Source organism: Bos grunniens, chromosome 26 (genome assembly GCF_055505025.1).
Source record: "Bos grunniens cultivar Pamir isolate PY7600 chromosome 26, Bosgru_T2T1.0, whole genome shotgun sequence".
NCBI lineage: Eukaryota > Metazoa > Chordata > Mammalia > Artiodactyla > Bovidae > Bos > Bos grunniens.
In genome coordinates, this window is record NC_141190.1 from 9,265,308 (window position 1) to 9,285,522 (window position 20,215).

Sequence of the window (20,215 nt, forward strand, 5' to 3'; positions counted from 1 at the left end):
AATAGACAATACGGTTGTATAGTGGCCTCAGTGGATGTAGGCAAGTCATCTTTTTTTTTTTAAGGTGTCTTTTATTGAAGACACAGAAAGGTTTGGAAACAATCAGCACCACAAACAACAGGCAAAATCTATGCCCACCTCATCCATGAAAATTAAAACCTGTATCTGCCACACAATAGGCATTGAACAAATTTTCTGAACAACTAAAGGTTCTCAAACAATAACATCTTTCTTTCACCAAAATTCTTTGCTCCATGAGAACCATCAGGATTAATATATATGAGATTATTCAACCTACCTGTTATTCCACTTAAATCTGATGGGAGCTTGCACATTTGCCAAGGTAACAGTGACAGGCCTCATCAGATGTGTCCAGCTTTGCCGGCACTATCAAGCTGTAAAAAGCCATGTGCAAAATAACTTTTCCAAAATAGCCGCAATCTTGTATTGCAGTCTCTTGGCTTGCCTTTTCAACTCAACTACATCAACCCTCCAAATATCGCCCTTTAAAAGGTCAAAAACACTCATTAGAAAATAAACACAGCTCAATCAAATACATTTGCCTGAAATAAACTAATACAAAGAAATGCCAATCAGCCCCCCACAAATAGGGGTCAAGTCTAGTAAGCTGCCAGTGTATCTTTTAACTTTGAGAAAGTCTTTCCGGCCACCTCTGTGCTTCATGCAAAAATGAGCACAATAAAGGACAGAAAGGGATGGGCATAACAGAAACAGAACATGCTAAAAAGAGGTGGCAAGAATACACAGAAGAACTAAACAAAAAAGATCTTCATGACAGAGATAATCACCATGGTGTGATCACTCGCCTAGAACCAGACATCCTGGTTGGTTGATGTCTGGTTTCCAGACATCAGCCATTCCAGACATCACCCACTGCCAAGTCAAGTGGGTCTTAGGAAGCATCATTTAGAACAAAGCTAGTGGAGGTGATGAAATTCCAGTTGAGTATTTCAAATCCTCAAAGATGATGCTGTGAAAGTGCTACACTCAACATGCCAGCAAATTTGGAAAATTCAGCAAAAACCACAGGACTAGAAAAAGTCACTTTTTATTCCAATCCCAAAGAAAGGCAATGCCAAAGAATGCTAAAATTACTGCACAATTGCATTCATCTCACACGCTAGCAAAGTAATGTACAAAATTCTCCAAGCCAGGCTTCAACAGTATGGGAACCATGAACTTCCAGATGTTCAAGCTGGATTTAGAAAAGGCAGAGGAACCAGAGATCAAATTACCAACATCCACTGGATCATCGAAAAAGCAAGAGAGTTCCAGAAAAACATCTACTTTTTCTTTATTGACCACACCAAAGCCTTTGACTGTGTGGATCACAACAAACTGTGGAAAATTCTTCAAGAGATGAGAATACCAGACCACCTGACCTGCCTCCTGAGAAATCTGTATGCAGGTCAAGAAGGAACAGTGGAACTGGACATGGAACAACAGACTGGTTCCAAATCGGGAAAGGAGCAGACCAAGGCTGCATATTGTCCCCTGCTTACTTAACTTATATGCAGAGTACATCATGAGAAATGCCAGGCTGGATGAAGCACAAGCTCAAATCAAGATTGCTGAGAGAAATACCAATAACTTCAGATATGCAGATGATACCACCCTTATGGCAGAAAGTGAAGCAGAACTAAAGAGCCTCTTGATGAAAGTGAAAGACAAGAGTGAAAAAGTTGGCTTAAAAATCAACATTCAGAAAATTAAGATCATGGCGTCTGGTCCCATCACTTCATAGCAAATAGATGGGCAAACAATGGAAACAGTGAGACACTTTATTTTTGGAGGGCTGCAAAATCACTGCAGGTGGTGACTGCAGCCATGAAATTAAAAGACGCTTGCTCCTTGGAAGAAAAGTTATGACCAACCTAGACAGCATATTAAAAAGCAGAGACATTATTTTGCCAAAAAAGGTCCGTGTAGGCAAAGCTATGGTTTTTCCAGTAGTCATGTTGGATGTGAGAGCTGGACCATAAAGAAAGCTGAGCGCCAAAGAATCGATGCTTTTGAACTGTGGTGTTGGAGAAGACTCTTGAGAGTCCCTTGGACTGCAAGGAGATCCAACCAATCCATCCTAAAGGAAATCAGTCCTGAATATTCATTGGAAGGACTGATGCTGAAGCTGAAACTCCAATAGTTTGGCCACCTGATGCGAAGAACTGACTCATTGGAAAAGACCCTGATGCTGGCAAGGATTGAAGACAGGAGGAGAAGGGGATGACAGAGGGTGAGATGGTTGGATGGCATCACCAATGCAATGGACATGAGTTTGAGTAGGCTCCAGGAGTTGGTGATGGACAGGGAAGCCTGGTGTGCTGAAGTCCATGGGGTCGCAAACCATCGGACACGACTGAGCGACTGAACTGACTGACTGTGCTTCAGGATGGGTAGAGGGTGTGTGTGTGTGTGTGTCTGTGAGCATGTCTGTGAGTGTATTTAACCTATAAAATAAGGATCTGGATCTGGAGGAGATGCTCTCTCTCATCTGTGATTTTGTACTGAAGTGATTTGCATTAAAATTATTCCAATTATTCTAACTATTCCAAATTATGAGCAAGAGGTGAGTTTGATTACTGTTGATTAAAAAATTGCCGTGGGAGGCAATGTAGTATAATGACAAGAGACAAGTTTGAAATTAAGAAATGTAAATATGACACCTAGTATAAGAGGAGTAGACACACGTGGGGACGTATTTGGATGGCACAGTGATAGAGGTCCCTAGTGGAATTTAGTGAGTGGGCTCCAGGGATGCTAAACATCCTGAAAATGTGGGACAGACCCACACATGAGGTCCTCCCTTAAATCAAAGCTGTGAGCAACAGGGAAGAATCTGGATTTCAGATCACATCGTCTCTCAGGAGTTGTGACCTTGAATGACCAGTGGTTAAAGTCATTTACTTTTGAGCCTCAAGCTCCCTGAAGGTAAAATAGGAATATAATTATCAACCTCAAAGGTTTCTTTTGTAGACTAACGTATAAAACAGCATGAGCAAATTGCCCAGATTCTAATCCTGGCTCTATAAACGGTAGGCCCTTGTATGTTTCAGCTTAACCTCCTCACTGTCCTTACCCATTAAACTTAGTCCAAAAAAGTGCAGGGTTTTGATGAGCTGTGGCTCAAGGCATGTTAGCTATTATTATTAGTGCAGGGCTGATTATTAACAGGTGTTCAATGGGAACTCCAGCTCCATGGCCGCTCAAGGCCATATTACAGACCCTATCTACACAATTTCAAAAGCTTAGTAACCATACCCATCTCAGGTCACCACTAACAGGAACAATCAGTAAAAAGAAGTAAGGCTTGTTCTTCAATGATATTAAACTGACATTTCAGCAAATTGTCTTTCAAAACAAATCTGTATGCTAATTTTTTTTTTGAAGACATACTAACCGCATTGACTAATGAGGCATAGCTTACACAAGGTTTCCAGGTGTGTCCCAAAACATAATTAATAGTTGAGAGGATTAAATGGCAAAGTCCAGGTTCCACACCCACGGTTAAATACTGAAAAATCTAAACATAAACAAAAACAAAAACCCATTATTAGCTTCTTAAAACCCCTCACACCCTGTGAATAACATTTAATTTGGGAGGATGGTGAAAAATCACAAACACCGTTTGCAGAAATGCTTTAACACTGATCAGGAGTTTAAGCCCCCAGCCCACTCGGCAGGTTGACAAGCGTGAAGCTGGCAGAAAAATGTTCCATGAACTGGTGACACAGTCCTTTGGCTCCAATAAACTGCAGGTTCCTCAGCAGCTGAAGGCTGTCCTTTCACAGCCGTACTCCAGGATCACGAGGTTTCTCATCAGGAACATGAATGGCCCCTGTGCTCACTAGCTTGAAGCTCTTCGATGTTAATGGGGAAGAGGGGCGGGAGAGGCTGGGGGCTCAGAATCAAGATTGTATTCTGTCAAGGGCAGGGCTTAATTAATGATTAAATTGTATCTTCCTGAAATAACATTTGATTGAAATACTTTTAGGAGTAAATGTTTAAATAGATGTGATATATTTAATCAGCATCTTTTCACAACTGCTGCCCTGGCATGATTAAAAACCATGTTAATCAAGCAAAATTCTCCAAAATAACTGATCTTTCACACAATAGGTGTTCAAATTCTACTTTCGCTAAGCCCAAGAGTAAGTCTTCTAAGATTTCAAATTTAACTATACTTTGACAGAGAAGTTTACTCTATACATATACTCACACAGTGAGAAATAATGAGGACACAGAAGGATATACCTCTCAATATTAGTTCTAAAGGCATTAAGGTCTCAAAGTATGTTAGTTGCTTAGTCATGTCCGACTGTTTGCGACCCCATGAACTGTAGCCTGCCAGGCTCCTCTGTCCACGGAATTCTCCAGGTAAGAATACTGGGGTGGGTTGCCATTCCCTTCTCCAGGGCATCTTCCCAACCCAGAGATCGAACCTGGACCTCCTGCATCATAAGCAGACTCTTCACCGACCAAGTCATCAGGGAAGCCCAAGGTCTTCAGTGGGGTCCGGTAAACAAACTCTGGCTCTTCCATTCATTGGAGCTATATAGCTATTAAAACAAACGGGATAGATTTATATGTGATGACACAAAATCATCTTGAAAAAGTATAATATTACACAAAGAAAACAGCAAAGCACTGAATAGTGTGTATATTTATGCAGGATACAGTTACAGTAATACAGTTCAGTCGCTCAGTCATGTCCGACTCTTTGCAACCCCATGGACTTCACCACACCAGGCTTCCCTGTCCATCACCAACTCCTGGAGCCTGCTCAAACTCACGTCCATCAAGTCGGTGATGCCACTGAACCATCTCATTCTCTGATGTCCCCTTCTCCTTCTGCCTTCAATTCTTCCCCGCATCAGGGTCTTTTCCAGGGAGTCAGTTCTTAGCATCAGGTGGCCAAAGTATTGAAGTTTTAGCTTCAGCACCAATCCTTCCAATGAATATTCAGGACTGACTTCCTTTAGGATGGACTAGTTGGATCTCCTTTCAGTCTAAGGGACTCTCAAGAGTCTTCTCCAACACCACAGTTCAAAAGCATCGATTCTTCGACACTCAGCTTTCTTTATAGTTCAACTCTCACATCCATACATGACTACTGGAAAAACCATAGCTTTGCCTAGACAAACCTTTGTTGGCAAAGTAATGTCTCTGCTTTTGAAGATGCTGTCTAGGTTGGTCATAGTTTTTCTTCCAAGGGGCAAGTGTCTTTTAATTTCTTGGCCATGGTCATCACCTGCAGTGACTTCGGAGTCCAAAAAAATAAAGTCTCTGTTTCCATTGTTTCCCATCTATTTGCCATGAAGTGATGGGACCAGATGCCATGATCTTAGTTTTCTGAATGTTAAGTTTTAAGCCAACTTTTTCACTCTCCTCTTTCACTTTCATCAAAAGGCTCTTTAGTTCTTCTTCACTTTTTGCCATAAGGGTGGTGTCATATGCATATCTGAGGTTATTGATTTTTCTCCCGGCAATCGTGATTCCAGCTTGTGCTTCATCCAGGCAGGCATTTCGCATGATGTACTCTGCATGTAAGTTAAATAAGCAGGGTGACAATATACAGTCTTGACATACTCCTTTCCCGATTTGGAACCAGTCAGTTGTTCCATGTCCAGTTCTAACTGTTGCTTCTTGATCTGCATACAGATTTCTTAGGAGGTAGGTTAGGTAGTCTGGTATTCCCATCTCTTTAAAAATTTTCCACAGTGTGTTGTGATCCACACAGTCAAAGGCTTTGGTGTAGTCAATAAAGCAGAAGTAGATATTTTTCTGGAACTCTCTTGCTTTTTCGATGATCCAGTGGATGTTGGCAATTTGATCTCTGGTTCCTCTGCCTTTTCTAAATCCAGCTTGAACATCTGGAAGTTCATGGTTCACGTACTGCTGAAGCCTGGCTTGGAGAATTTGACCATTACTTTGCTAGCATGTGAGATGAATGCAATTGTGCAGTAGTTTGAGCATTCTTTGGCATTGTCCTTCTTTGGGATTGGAATGAGAAGTGACCTTTTCCAGTCCTGTGGCCACTGCTGAGTGCTCCAAATTTGCTGGCATATTGAGTGTAGCACTTTCACTGCATCATCTTTGAGGATTTGAAATAGCTCAACAACTGGAACTTCATCACCTCCACTAGTTATGTTTGTAGTGATGTTTCCTAAGACCCACTTGACTTCACACTCCCAGTGTCTGCCTCTAGGTGAGTGATCACATCATCGTGGTTATCTGGATCATGAAGATCTTTTTTATATAGTTCTTCTATGTATTCTTGCCACCTCTTAATATGTTCTGCTTCTGTTAAGTTCATACCATTTCTGTCCTTTACTGTGCCCATCTTTACATGAAATGTTCCCTTGGTATGTCTAATTTTCCTGAAGATATCTCTAGTCTTTCCCATTCTATTGTTTTTTATTATGCAGGATATGTTTGTATTTGCATAGCCCATACATGAAAAATCTACCCCAAAAAACTGAAACTATCTCTGGAAAAGGCAAGGGAGGACTAGCATGAAAGGAGGATTTCTTTTATCCTTTTATGTTGCTTTGGAAATTTTTTAAAACCATGTGCCTATTTTTAATTTTTTTGTTTTATTTTGGGGGCGGTGGGTGCTTAGCCACAACATGTAGCTTTAAGGATTTTAGTTTCCAGACCAGGGACTGAACCCAGGCCCTGTGAGTGAAAGCACCAGGTCCTAACCACAGGACTATCAGGAGAAGTTTTTGCATTTCATTTTTTAATTAAAAAAAGAAACAATATATTTAACTTTTTTAAAGCAAAAGAGCAGATGCTCCCCACCTGTCAGTTTTCCTTTAATACTAAAGCCAACACATTAAACAATAAGCATGACCAAGGCAGGTAGATTTTTAAAAACAAAGTGGAAAATTACAGTTTGCTGCTTCTCTATAAAACTGCTAACCGCCTTTCCTAAATTTTAAGGGACAAATAAACAATTTCCACAGACCCCTACAAGAAACAGGCCTATAAAACACTTGAAAAGACCGTGTTTGTTTTCTGGTATAAATAACTCAAATGCCTCTGAATTTCTTGCTGCCTCTCTTGTGGAACAGGTTGTAATGCCACAGTCTTCCATGAAGCAAACATTACAAAAAGCACTCCACAGTTTGTTGACTGTTTGTTATCTCGCAACCAAATGCCTAGGGGACTGACAGAACCTGTTCACATCAATAAACACCCACAAAGAGCTCACTCATCAATCAGAATTACATTGTGTGCTCTGCCAGCACCCCCACACTTCGCCCATCACCCCACCACTGCCACACCCAGAAAAGCAGCCAGGTACCTGGGAGCACACAGCTCCAGTCCACACCCCTACCTGGCCCATTCCTCCCCAAAACTCAGGCCAACCTGGTTGATCCTGGACAACAGCTGTCATCTATCCCTAGAAGGAAGAGATGTGGTCAGGGATGCACATGGCTTCCAAACCCTAGTTTAAACACAATCAACTGTCTCTGCTCCTTCCTACACTACGTTTCTGGTGATACGTGGCTTTGGAAGAATGAAAACAGCTCCTCTCCACCAGCTCCTAGTTCCCACCATCCTGGATCCATTCAACACAAGCTGTGTGATCTTAAAGGAAAAAAAAAAAAAAAAGACTGGTTTCTTTGTTCCTGAATTTTGTCATCTGTGAAATGGTACCAATAATGCCATAGACCTACTTATAGCTCACAGAGCGAGGACGAGACAAGTAGAGCTTTTGGCACAAGGTAGCCCTCCATGTCGGAGAAGGCAGTGGCACCCCACTCCAGTCCTCTTGCCTGGAAAATCCCATGGGCGGAGGAGCCTGGTGGGCTGCAGTTCATGGGGTCCCTAGGAGTCGGACACGACTGAATGACTTCACTTTCACTTTTCACTTTCATGCATTGGAGAAGGAAATGGCAACCCACTCCAGTGTTCTTGCCTGGAGAATCCCAGGGACGGGGGAGCCTGGTGGGCTGCCGTCTATGGGGTCGCACAGAGTCAGACACGACTGAAGCGACTTAGCAGCAGCAGCAGCAGCAGCCCTCTATGTGTGTCAGCTACTATCATCACCATCGTCTTTGTATACAATGCTGCAGAAGCCTCCTGTTTGGTCTCCCTAATTCCCTATTCCTAATTCTAGTTTCTATCCAGCAGTATAAGTAGCCTTCAAAGTGGGGAGCTTGAGGAAGAATGGATACATGGATACGTATGGCAGGGTCCCTTTGCTCTCCACCTGAAACTATCATGACATTGTTAACTGGCTATACTCCAATATAAAATAGAAAGTTTAAAAACTAAAAAATAAATACAGGGAAAGAAGCACGGAGGGATTCAATCATCCTGGCTACATCTACCCTCCTCTCCCCACTGAAAAGTGATAACAGTCCCTATTTGCTAAAAGCCCAGAAGCCTTGGGGCAAACCTCTCCAGGGAGCCCTTTAACTCCGGGCACTCTGGCTCCACCCATACTCCTCTCCTCCCAGAGACGGTAAAGGCCTGTGCCAGATGCTCCCAATACTTGATCAAACTTTTCCCACCTATGAATCAGAAGATGCCAAATAAGGACCATTCTGTGCTAGACTGTGAGCTCCATTCACCACGAGACACCTGCATTCATAGCTGTCAACCAACAAGAAATGTCAAGGCCCCTCTTTTCAAGTATTACAGTTCTCACAACCATAGAAAGCTGGAAGTCAGGAAAACCAGCTTCACTGTTGCATCATGTTAAACTTTTGGAATTGAATAGAACCAGTGAGACTCTGAACAATAAACCTAAAGTAACCAGATATTAGTCAAATTCCACATCGTTCAGTTGACCTGCTCAGACTAGATGATTCATCCATCCATCTACCATCTAAAACTAGGCCTAACTCAAGAGTATGTAACTCTCGGTTACAAGTTTCACTTCTGGAAGCATCTCATTTATCTATTTGAATGGGAGCCCCTGGCTCTACCTCTCAGGCTGAGAAAGCTGCTGGTAAAGTACTCAAGGTGAAAATCTCCTGATACCACCCTCCAAAGAATTCAATTTCTAAGAAAAGTCTAACTCATTTTGCATTGGATAAGATGAAGAGAATGAAGGCTTCAAGCAAGTTGGGGGTTAGGGAAATAAAACTCAACATCTCCGTGATTTTCCACCACCCTTGCTTTTCCAGTGAATGCTGTTACGGTGGGCTGGGATAACTTAACCTGCGATATATGTGACTAAGATAAAAATCCCTTTTATCCTTCACAAGGAAGAGTTCACTGGCAGTCACTTCACTCTTTCCCCCAACCTTTTTTCAAACTATTATTTTCAATTGTGATATAATACACATAAAATGTTATGTTAAAATAAAATTAAAATAACATTCCATCTTAACCACATCTAAGTCAAGTTCAGTGGCATCAAGAACATCCACATTGCTGTGCAACCATTACCACCATCCATCTCCAGCACTTTTTCATCAACCCAGACGGAAACTCTGTTCTCACTGCACAATAACTCCATTCCTTCCTCCCTCCAGATCCTAGAAACCACCTTCCTACCTTGTCTCTACAACTCTGACCACTCTAGGTACCTCATATAAGTGAAATCATATGATGTCTATCCTCTTTCAACTAGCTTATCTCACTTAGCATAATGTCTTTAAGTTCATCCATGTTGTTGCATGTGTCAGAAGCTCGTTCCTTTTTAAGGATGAGTAATATTCCATTGTGAGTCTCTACCACATTTTGTCTTCCATGCACCCATCGATAGACATCTGGGTTGCTTCTACCTGTCAGCTATTGTGAATATTGCTACTATGAACATGGGTGTGTAAGAATCTTTTCAAGACCCTGTTTTTAATGCTTTGGGGGGTATATGTCCAGAGCTGAGATTTCTAGATTATATGTTAGTTCTATTTTTAATTTTTTAAAGGAACTACCATATGGTTTTCCAAAGCAGATGCACCACTTTACATTCCTAGCAATCACGAGGGATCCAATTTCTCCACATACATGTCAACACTTAATTTCTGGGTGGATTTTTTTTTTCCTTTCTTCTTTCTTGATAGTAGCATCCTAATGGCAATCCTTTACTTTTTTAACTCTAAAATGGTTGACTGAATTAACTTTTTTTCCACCTATAGAGTTTGCTAAGAATGTTAGCAAATCTGATTCTCGTGAGTGTGTTAAATATTCATCTTCTGAGAGGTAACTATAATAAAGCATCTAAGATTTAGAAAGATTTGGACACAAAAACCACCTTGTATTAAAATCTGAAGCTGCCCCTTCTGAAGTACGGAAAGTACCACCTCTGAAGCTTAGTTTTCTCATCTGTGAAATGAAGCTATATTCATTTCTTACAGTTGTGGGAGAACTGAATCACAAAATTGTATAAAGTACACATTAGCGTGTGCCTAGCACCTAATAAACACTAAATGAACGACATATGATGATAAGGAGCAGGAAGGTTTTGTTATTACTAGAATACTACTAATACTAGTAGTAATACTAATACTGAGAATACTTACTTAATACTTAAAAGATAAGTCACAAAAAGATCTTTCATTTTGCCTTTTATATATGCCTAGCCTTTCCTCGTTTATTCAGGTATTGTTCTACACAATTTATACATCTACTCCTCAAATCTCAAAGGTGTTACTGTGGCCAAGGAAGCAGTTGTCTTATATATAAATATATAAACATAAATATCTTCTCCAGTGCAGGCAGGATATCAGAAACTAAGCAATAGTAGCATAGCCCCAAAATGCACTTTCCAAAACTTGAGAAAGCAGTACCAATAACTTGTCACATAGTTCAAAGTATACTTCATCCAGTTAGAGAAAAAAGGTGGAAGTACAGTGTGAGATAAGGTTTTTTTCTCTGTTCTTTTAATTAAAGAGTCAATGCCAAATGGTTATCTTCTGAAGTATGGCTTAGGCTAAATTTGCACACTATATTTTAAAAAAACAAACTTTACTTGTTGAAGCCTCTCCAGGTATTTTTTAAAATTTATTTATTTTATCTGACTGTGCCAGATCTTAGTTGTGGCCTGCAGGATCTTCACCTGCAGCATGTGGGATCTAGTTCCTGATCAGAGATCGAACTAGATCAGAGATCCAGGGTCCTTACATTATGTGGGATCCTTGCAGCATGTGGGATCTAGTTCCTGATCAGAGATCGAACTAGATCAGAGATCCAGGCTCCTTACATTATGTGGAATCCTTGCAGCATGTGGGATCTAGCTCCTGATCAGAGATCGAACTACATCAGAGATCCAGGCTCCTTACATTATGTGGGATCCTTGCAGCATGTGGGATCTAGTTCCTGATCAGAGGTCGAACTAGATCAGAGATCCAGGCTCCTTACATTATGTGGGATCCTTGCAGCGTGTGGGATCTAGCTCCTGATCAGAGATCGAACTAGATCAGAGATCCAGGCTCCTTACATTATGTGGCATGCAGGATCTTCACCTGCAGCATGTGGGATCTAGTTCCTGATCAGAGATCGAACTAGATCAGAGATCCAGGCTCTTACATTATGTGGGATCCTTGCAGTATGTGGGATCTAGTTCCTGATCAGAGATCCCTGATCAGAGATCCAGGCTCCTTGCATTAGGAATATGGAGTCTTTGCCGCCAGACAACCAGGGAAGTCCAATCTCTAAGTATTTTTTACTTTACATCTTTATCTGGATTCTTGTTTAAATTCACAGGACCTGAGAAAAAGACTTAGAAATCATATAACCACTTATAGTTAGATATGTTTCGACTGACTTATTGATAAATTACAGTAACATACAAAACACTTGGGAACCTAAAGCAGGTGGAAATGATGTATGCACACTTCAAATTTAAGCAAGTCAAATAGATAGAAATGAATTTTTAAAAAAAAGTCAAATCAAAAGGGTACAGATTCATCATCAAAACACTTCAAGACTTCTCAGGGCGTGTGCACATGTACATTAGGCATTCTAAGGACTTTACATTTATTAACACTTTTGATATCTATAAAGGGTTCTGATTTAGGTTCCATCAATATTATAAATGTATTTTAAATTATTCCTTAAAATTTGGACATTTTACTTTCTTTATATACTCCACTGAGAAATATTCAGGTAAAACAATACTCCAAAACCTTAATTATCTTACTGGCTTCAGATTTCTAGATGGTCTTCATCTCTGCATCTTGGCTAATACAAACTCATACTAGACTCTTTCTCCCACCCACCCAAACAAGTGGTTCAAAACACTGGGATGCCCTGATAATGGCATTTATTTCAGTTTATTAGTTCAGATTTAAACCAGCAAATTCTGTTTCAACCACTGTTACCTTATTTTAATTTTTTAAAAGATTTTTTGATGTGGACAATTTTTAAAGTCTTTACTGAATTTGTTACAATATTTCTTTTGATTTTTATAATTTGGTATTTTGGCCTAGAGACATATGGGATCTCAGCTCCCCAACCAGGGATTGAATCCACACAACGTGTGCTGGAAGGTGGTCTTAACCACTGCACCACCGGGGCCCACAACCATTATTACTTTAAACTGTTTTAAAATTATTTTCTAGCTTCAAAAATTAATGCATATGGGCATATAATTTTTAACTCTTTCTTCGGTGTTTTAAGATTTAATGAGTGATCTCAGCTGATTTTTCAACAAACTCTTTAATCCTAGAAAGGCTCATGGTCAATGACTATTGTCACTGGCTCTCAGTGATCACTAGAGTCAGGTAGAAGGAACTGGGCTGAAGTTATTGCCCTATAAAATAAATCCCTGCAATTAGCTTCACTACTTTAAATGACAAAAAGACCATACATTCTCCCCAAAGCTGTATGTTTTGAATCCTAAGCTTTTCTCTGTGTCTCCACCTCCCTCTGAGTTTTCACTATGATCTGACCACCAAGAAGACACCGACAAGTAAGAATAAGAACGTCAATGCTAACAAACAAGACAGCCTGTTAGGTCACTGTGTTTATTTTTTCTTTCTTATTGGTTTTTGCACTGTGAATCCCACCCGCAGAGGCGGCCACAGTTGACCTGTAGGTGTTCCTATCACCTCTGCCTGCCTGGAGTTCACAGCATTGGGACTAAGTCTGCTGCTCAGACTCAAAGTTCTGTAACGGCCAGAGTCTCTGAGCCTCAGAACCCCAATCTCTGAGAAGAAACCACGGGCCAGCAGCTCAGTAGCAGGGCCAGGGCTCCAGAATCCCACGCCAGGGCTCCTTCTCTTAGATCTTTCCTCTGCTGCCCTGGGTCCTGAGGCACGGCTCAGGGCACCCAGAGACGCAGCTTCTGAATCCTGACAATTCATCCAGAGTTCAGCTGAACAGAAGTACTCTAGCTCACAGTTTGTCCCCTCTCCCCTTGCGTATTTTGCTTTCATCAAATATCCTAATGTCCTTCACAGAAGTTTTCTTTTTCCCAGGACCCAGCATAGGATCAGAAATGCATTTAACTCGTAGGTCTCTTTAGTCTCCTTTAAACAGAAACAGTTCTTCAGCTTTTGTCTTTCAGGACATTGATATCTTTGAGAAACATATGCCAATAATTTTTAGAGAATATCCTTCAATTTAGGTTTCTCTGGTGTTTATTCATGATTGGATCTGGATTCCTGACTGGGGTGTGACACCCAGAGACATGTGACACTCGCTATTTCTTATGTTCGAGTTCCCGAGTGCTCAGTCGCTTCAGTCCTGTCTGACTCTTTGCGACTCCATGGACTGTAGCCCACCAGTGCCTCTGTCCATGGGATCTCCAGGCAGGAATACTGGAGTGGGTTGCCATGCCCTCCTCCAGGGGACCTTCCTGACCCAGGGATCAATCCTGTGTCTCTTACATCTCCTGCACTGGCAGGCAGGTTCTTTACCACTAGAGCCACATGGGAAGCCATGACTGGTGGATTTTGACTCCTTGTTTACAGCGTTGTCCAGTTTCCCCACTGAACTACTACTTTTTTTTCCTTTTGTAGTCAGTTATTAAATCTGTGAGGAGAACAATGACACTGATTTCAGGAACCAACCCTTACATTTGATTGGTTAATAGTCACTTGCTGAGCACCTGCCAGCTGCTGGGCATGGTGGTGGCACTGGAGATGCTACACTGGGAAAACAGTTATATCCCTGCCCTCAGGAGGCTTACATTCTAGTTAGAAAGGCAGATAATGGGCAAATAAATAAAGCATACACTGTGTACCCTGGTCACAAGTGCTTCTAAGGATATAAAGCCGAGACAGGCAGGCAGGACTGGAGAAAGAGTAAGTTGAGCCGGTGTTGCCGTTGTGGCTTTGAGCCCAGGATCCAAAAAGGTGCAGAACCGTCTAAAGCAGAAACTGCATCTTGCTCCTTCCTGCTTAAAATCCAAAGAGCACCATGCTCTCCGGACATCCAGGAACCTGGAGGAGTGCCCCAGCCTTGCCACATTTATCTCTTGTCATCTTCTCACCATGTTATGTGCTGGCAGTAACATCTCTGCTTCCCTCAATGTGCCCCTAATTCCTGCACCCCTCACTCACATGGAGGAACCCCTCTTCTTGTCCATTTCTAGCATGTCTCCGGGACCCATGCTTCAATACTGAGGACTAGAGAGAAGGAAGGAAACCTGTCCACAGACTACCATTCTTACTTATAGCTTTTCGTTGTAGACATTTTATACAAAATGTTGTATTATATCCAAGAGTACTTCGTTACATTTTTAAATTACCCTGCTGCTGCTGCTAAGTTGCTTCAGTCATGTCCGACTCTGTGCGACCCATAGACGGCAGCCCACTAACCTTCCCGTCCCTGGGATTCTCCAGGCAAGAACACTGGAGTGGGTTGTCATTTCCTTCTCCAATGCATGAAAGTGAAAAGTGAAAGTGAAGTCGCTCAGTCGTGTCCGACTCTAGCGACCCCATGGATGGCAGCCTACCAGGCTCCTCCGTCCATGGGATTTTCTAGGCAAACGTACTGGAGTGGGCTGCCATTGCCTTCACAATGGCAGCCCACTCCAGTATTGTTGCCTGGAGAATCCCAGGGACCGGAGCCTGGAGGGCTGCCGTCTATGGGGTCGCAAAGAGTCGGACACGACTGACATGACTTAGCAGCAGCAGCAGGCAGAGCACTTAATGAAACTTAATGTTTGATTTTTTCCCTCTTCTCTGGGTTAATTAAAGGAATTAATTTGCAGAGATAATTCCATATGATTCACACACAAACTAAGAAAATTAGCAGGCATTTCTTTAGCTTAGACAGCTTGTAAATAAACATCATGAATATGTGAACACCCACAAGCAAGTAATGCAGAATTCCACCTACATAAATGGACTGAGTCATGCTTCAGTCCAATTCAACAAGTCGCCTCTAAGTACTTATAAGGTGCTCTGTTCTCTATTCAGTACCACAGGAGTTTTCAAAAAAAGGGTAGGATAGGAACCTCAGGTTCCTATGTTACAAGGTGAGACAATGTGGTAAGATGTTAAAATATATGATATCATTAAAACTCTAGCCAAAAAAAAAACCCTTAGGACTATTTCTTAAATTATTACACATAGTTATATAAATAATTGCAATTTTAAGTAGGGTTATTTAACAAAATTAAAATTGCACATCTTGCATCGTTGTCCATTTTTGTTGTTTATATGTATATTCGCTGGAGGAAAGGCAGAGTTGGTTGGTTTTTAATTTGCTTAAACAGAGGTCTGGCTTTGTAGACAGTGTCTTTATTACATGCTGTATTTGCACTTTAGAAATGCCTGGCTTAGGCCCTGGGCCTTGCCTCCTCCCTGTCAACAGGGCCGGAGGGCCTTCCCCAGACTTCCTCCTCCCTGAGACGCCTCTTACCTGACAAGATAGGAATCTGTGACTATGGCTGATTAGAATACCACTTACCTGGGTAATCATCTCTACTCCTTGTGAAAAAGAAGACTCTTAATTTCCACCTCCAGCCTCTCCCCACACAAAGATGATTTCAGATGAGGAAAGAAAAAAAAAAGCTGAAATAGCAAGAGAAGTCGGGAAAGAAAGCTGCAGGCCCAGACTCATCCCATAACCGAGCTCCTGAGGGAGTTGAGGGGAGTCCCCACTTCAGCTCTGCTTCCTCTTATCAGCCCACAGGACAGAAGAAGGAAAACTCACCTGCACATGGACCCGCCTCCTGCCTGTCCTCCTGGGAAGGTTCAGTCCTTTAGGTCTGCCCACAGAATGACAAAGATCTGCCCACATTTCACAACATTTCCTGAATGAGCTCTTCTTAAATTCACTAAAATTTCAGGATTCTGTTACTTAATACTGTGCAGATAGAAAGTTTTGTCCGCCGAGACTACTAGGATGGAAAAGAAAAGAAGAAACGCCTTTCCTATTCCTACCAACCTCCAGATCCTCAACTTTCACTTCATCCAGGTAGGTGTCCTTAAGAACTCACAGGCTTTTTCTAAGGAAGTAGCAATGTGCAAATTCATAAATGTATGTCAACTTTTTCATTTTAACAAGATCTACAAACAGTGGATTGATTTGCTACAGGTCAGAAAATGAACTTATCATCCAAATAAGATTCTCAGCATAAATCAATTTCTCCCACAATAATGTAAATAGAAAGATACAGTTAAGCCCAACCTGAAATTAAACTATCAATATGAAACCATGACCATTATGAATAATGGCTGTTGAAGAAAATTCTTTACTAATTTTTCTTTTTTTGTCCATGCTGTGCGGCACGTGGGGTGAAGACCTTAGTTTCCATCAGGGATGGAGCCCACGCCCCCTGTATTGGAAGCATGGAATCTTAACCACTGGACTGCCAGGGAAGTCCCAGAAGAAATTTCTTTTACGCTTCATAGACTCCTGTGAGACAACAGCTACCCCGAGCTCCACCCGGTATGGGGAGGTACCACCTTCGAGACAGTGAGAATCCTGTATTCCTTAGGGAGGTGTCAACTCCACTTGTGATGCCTGTAGAAAGCTCAGCCTTCAGAATAAAAAGTTTCAGATGTTCATCTTCCTTTGTCACTGATTCATTAATGCCTGGGCCAAAGAAGGGAAATGAACTTGCAGGCTTGTGTGAAAACAACAAAATGCTGTTTTTCCAGAACAGTTGATTAAGAACACACTGTCCTGAGTGCAGTGGAGTGCAACGTTCCTTCCTGTTCCCAGCTCTCAGGGGAGCAAAGAACAGCTCCTCGGGCTTGGCCTCCACTGAACAAAGCTCAGGGGTCGCCTCCATGCACAGACACTGCATCCATGGTCACTGCCACTTCAACAGCCCGGAATAACTGAGACCTTAGAGACTCTGGAGGACAGAAGGCTGCCAAGATACTTAAACATGTCCCTGCGTATATTTCACAGAGCAGATTAATAAGATCAGGTAGGTTTTGTAATGAGAAAGAAAGGTAGCCAAGAAAGCTGAGTAACTTATACCAACATGGCTAATTTGTAGCTATACAGCCTCTCGTGTTCCTTGGAACCCAGAAGCATGTTATGTCTTCTTTGATTAGAAAGAAGATTCTGAAAAAGATGGCATATATAAATGGTGACGTTTCCTGTCTCAAAATTGGGACAGATTCTTACAAGTATAAACACACATCTAGAATCTAAACAGAATATCAGAAAGAAAAGACAGTCTCCACCTGCATTGCAGGAGACGTGGGTTCAATCCCTGGGTCAGGAAGATCCCCTGGAGGAGGGCATGGCAACCCACTCCAGTATTCTTGCCTAGAGAACCCCCGTAGAGAGAGGAGCCTGGTGGGCTACGGTCCATGGAGTCACAGAGTCAGACATGACCGAAGTGACTGAGCACAGCACACAGCATGGCAGTCTCACAAAATCCAGGCCATGTCACTGCCCTGCCTACCTAGCAAAATTCCCAGGCTTCCTCCTCTGGAGATTGAGTCAGTAAAACTGGGAGGTGCCTGAGAATCTATATTTCTCACAAGCACCTCAAGGAGAGTCTTACATTCTGGCAAGTTTGGGGAACACTGAACTGAGTCAATTATACTCTATAAAACTTAGTTCTCTTTAAGATACTTCTACATTTAAATCCCATTTAGTAATACCATCAATCATGTTAAGCTTATAAATGGTAACAATAATGAGTATCTGTCTTCTCCTAACTCCTCAAATAATAATACAATTTTGGTAATATCCATTTTAAAGAAATAGGTTAAGTAACTTGTGCAAAGTTACAAGCTAGCAAATGATGGTGGGAGGGAGGGTGGGGATGGATTCAAATAGAGGTGTGACTCCAACAGCTGCACCCTTAACCATTATATGTACAACCTCTTCTTTTACAAGCAGAGAATCTGTTTACAAGTGGTAGCAACTGATTTAGAACCCAAAGTAAAAAAGATTTAGGAAACTATTTACGAATTGCTAGTACTTTCAAACTACCAGCCATGTAGAGATCCAGGGATCCAGCAATATCTCTAACAAAAGGTTTTTATTCTGTTCCGCCCTCAGATTTCGCCTTTAAGCAAGTTTGGATCCTGGTCTCCATACCTTTCCCCAGCAAGTCGAAAAGATGTAATCAAAAAGTCAATGACCGCACCCCTCCCAAAACATAATAAGCTCAGAGGAATTACAAAATGCTATAATTTAGCCCCCAAATCTGAACAGTATATCAGATGGAGGGCTAGATGTTTATACTGATTTGTAAAGAACAAAAAAAAAGGTATGATGTTCAAATATTTTCATAACTGCCCTCTTCTATCACTTTAACACTAAAAACAAACAAAAAGAAGAGAATCAAAATTTTCTACTCATCCTGCCTAGATTAAAAAAAAAAAAAAAAAAAGACTTGATATGTCAAATGAACAGTGTCCCTATACCTTTTCCTGGGCTTGGGTTAATTAGAAGTCACTCAAGTTTAAACAGGATATAAAAAACCAGAATGGAAATAATACTCCTGATTCATTCAGTGAGTATTTATTGAGGGCCTTCTGTATGCCAGGCACTGTTCTGGGTGCTATGGATACACAACAGAGAATAAAACAGACAAAAAACTGCCTTTAAGGAGCTCACATCCTTTTAAGAGGATATATACTCTAAAGAAATAAGAAAATAAGCAGTTTGCCAGACGGTGACAGGTGTTACAGGGAGGACTGCTGCAGTGGTCTCCAACGGTCTCCCTAACAAGGGGCTGTCTGAGTAGAGGCCTCAGAGAAATGGAGGGGGAGTGCATCCCCAAAGAAGGAGAACTGTGTCCAGCAGACACTCCTCCATCCCCGCCTAAACCACAATCCCCCCAAATTTTCTATCTGCCCAGATAGGACTACCCTTCTCCCAGATGCTCAGGACAGAAACTGCACTGGGCTCCTTCCCTTCCCTCGCATCTCCCCATCCCGTCAATCAAGGTGGTCCTGTGGGCTGCGCCTCCTAAATACTCATTTCCATTCCCCACTTGAGAACAGGACGTCGTAATAAACCTGGATGGCTGCAGCAGCTTCCAAACTGGTATCCCCATATTTTCTGTGTTCCTATCCCCAAAAATCTAAGCTCCAGTAAGAAACCAGAGTGACCGCTTGGAAACACATATGCAGTTACATCAAGGCCCTTTTCTAGTTCAATGCTTCCCACTGCTCTTTGGAATAAAATCTGGATCCTGTTAACATATACACACTGCTATACATAAAACAGATAATCAGTAGGGACCTACCCTAGAGCACAGGAAACTCCACTCAGTATTCTGTAATGACCTATATGGGAAGGGAATCAGGGAGAATGTCAGGGAGAATGTTTATGTATACGTAGTATGACTGAATCACTTTCCTATATACTCGAAACTAACACAACACTGTAAGTCAACTATACTCCAATATAAAATAAAAATTAGAATAAAAAAAATCTGGATCCTGGATGCCCAGGCCTGATGGCACAGTCCAGCCCTTGCCTACCTCTCCAAATCATTCACATCCTTGTCCCCAGAGCACACCAGCCTCTGAGCCCCCTTGGCCTTCCTCCAGTCTCTCTAACAAGCCTCGCTTCTTTCTGCCTTTGCTGCTGTGCTCCTTCTGTCTGGGGAGACGCATCCTCATTTCCCCTGGCACACTTTCCTCTCATCCTTCGGACCTTAAACTGGAAGCCACTGCCCCAGGGTGACTTTCTGATCTTCCCATCACATGCAATCCTACATTGCCCACTTATTATACCCTGCATTTCCCCCGGCACCATCACAACTATAATTAAATCATTATTTCTATAATTTAATGGCTGCCCTGTTCCAATAAACTAATCTCTATGGCGACAAGGACCACATCAGTTGAATTCACTTTTG

General features: G+C 41.8%; 1 protein-coding gene and 1 long non-coding RNA gene across 50 annotated transcripts in view; one reads left to right on the top strand and one right to left on the bottom strand.

Annotated features, from left to right (window-relative positions):
• SGMS1 (sphingomyelin synthase 1) overlaps positions 1-20,215 on the bottom strand; it is a 323,569-nt gene that overhangs the window by 190,054 nt on the left and 113,300 nt on the right. The window lies entirely within an intron of this gene.
• On the top strand, positions 16,152-16,948 carry LOC147343978 (uncharacterized). The gene is made up of 2 exons (XR_015155828.1): positions 16,152-16,350; positions 16,677-16,948. It is a non-coding gene; the product is annotated as an uncharacterized LOC147343978 (long non-coding RNA).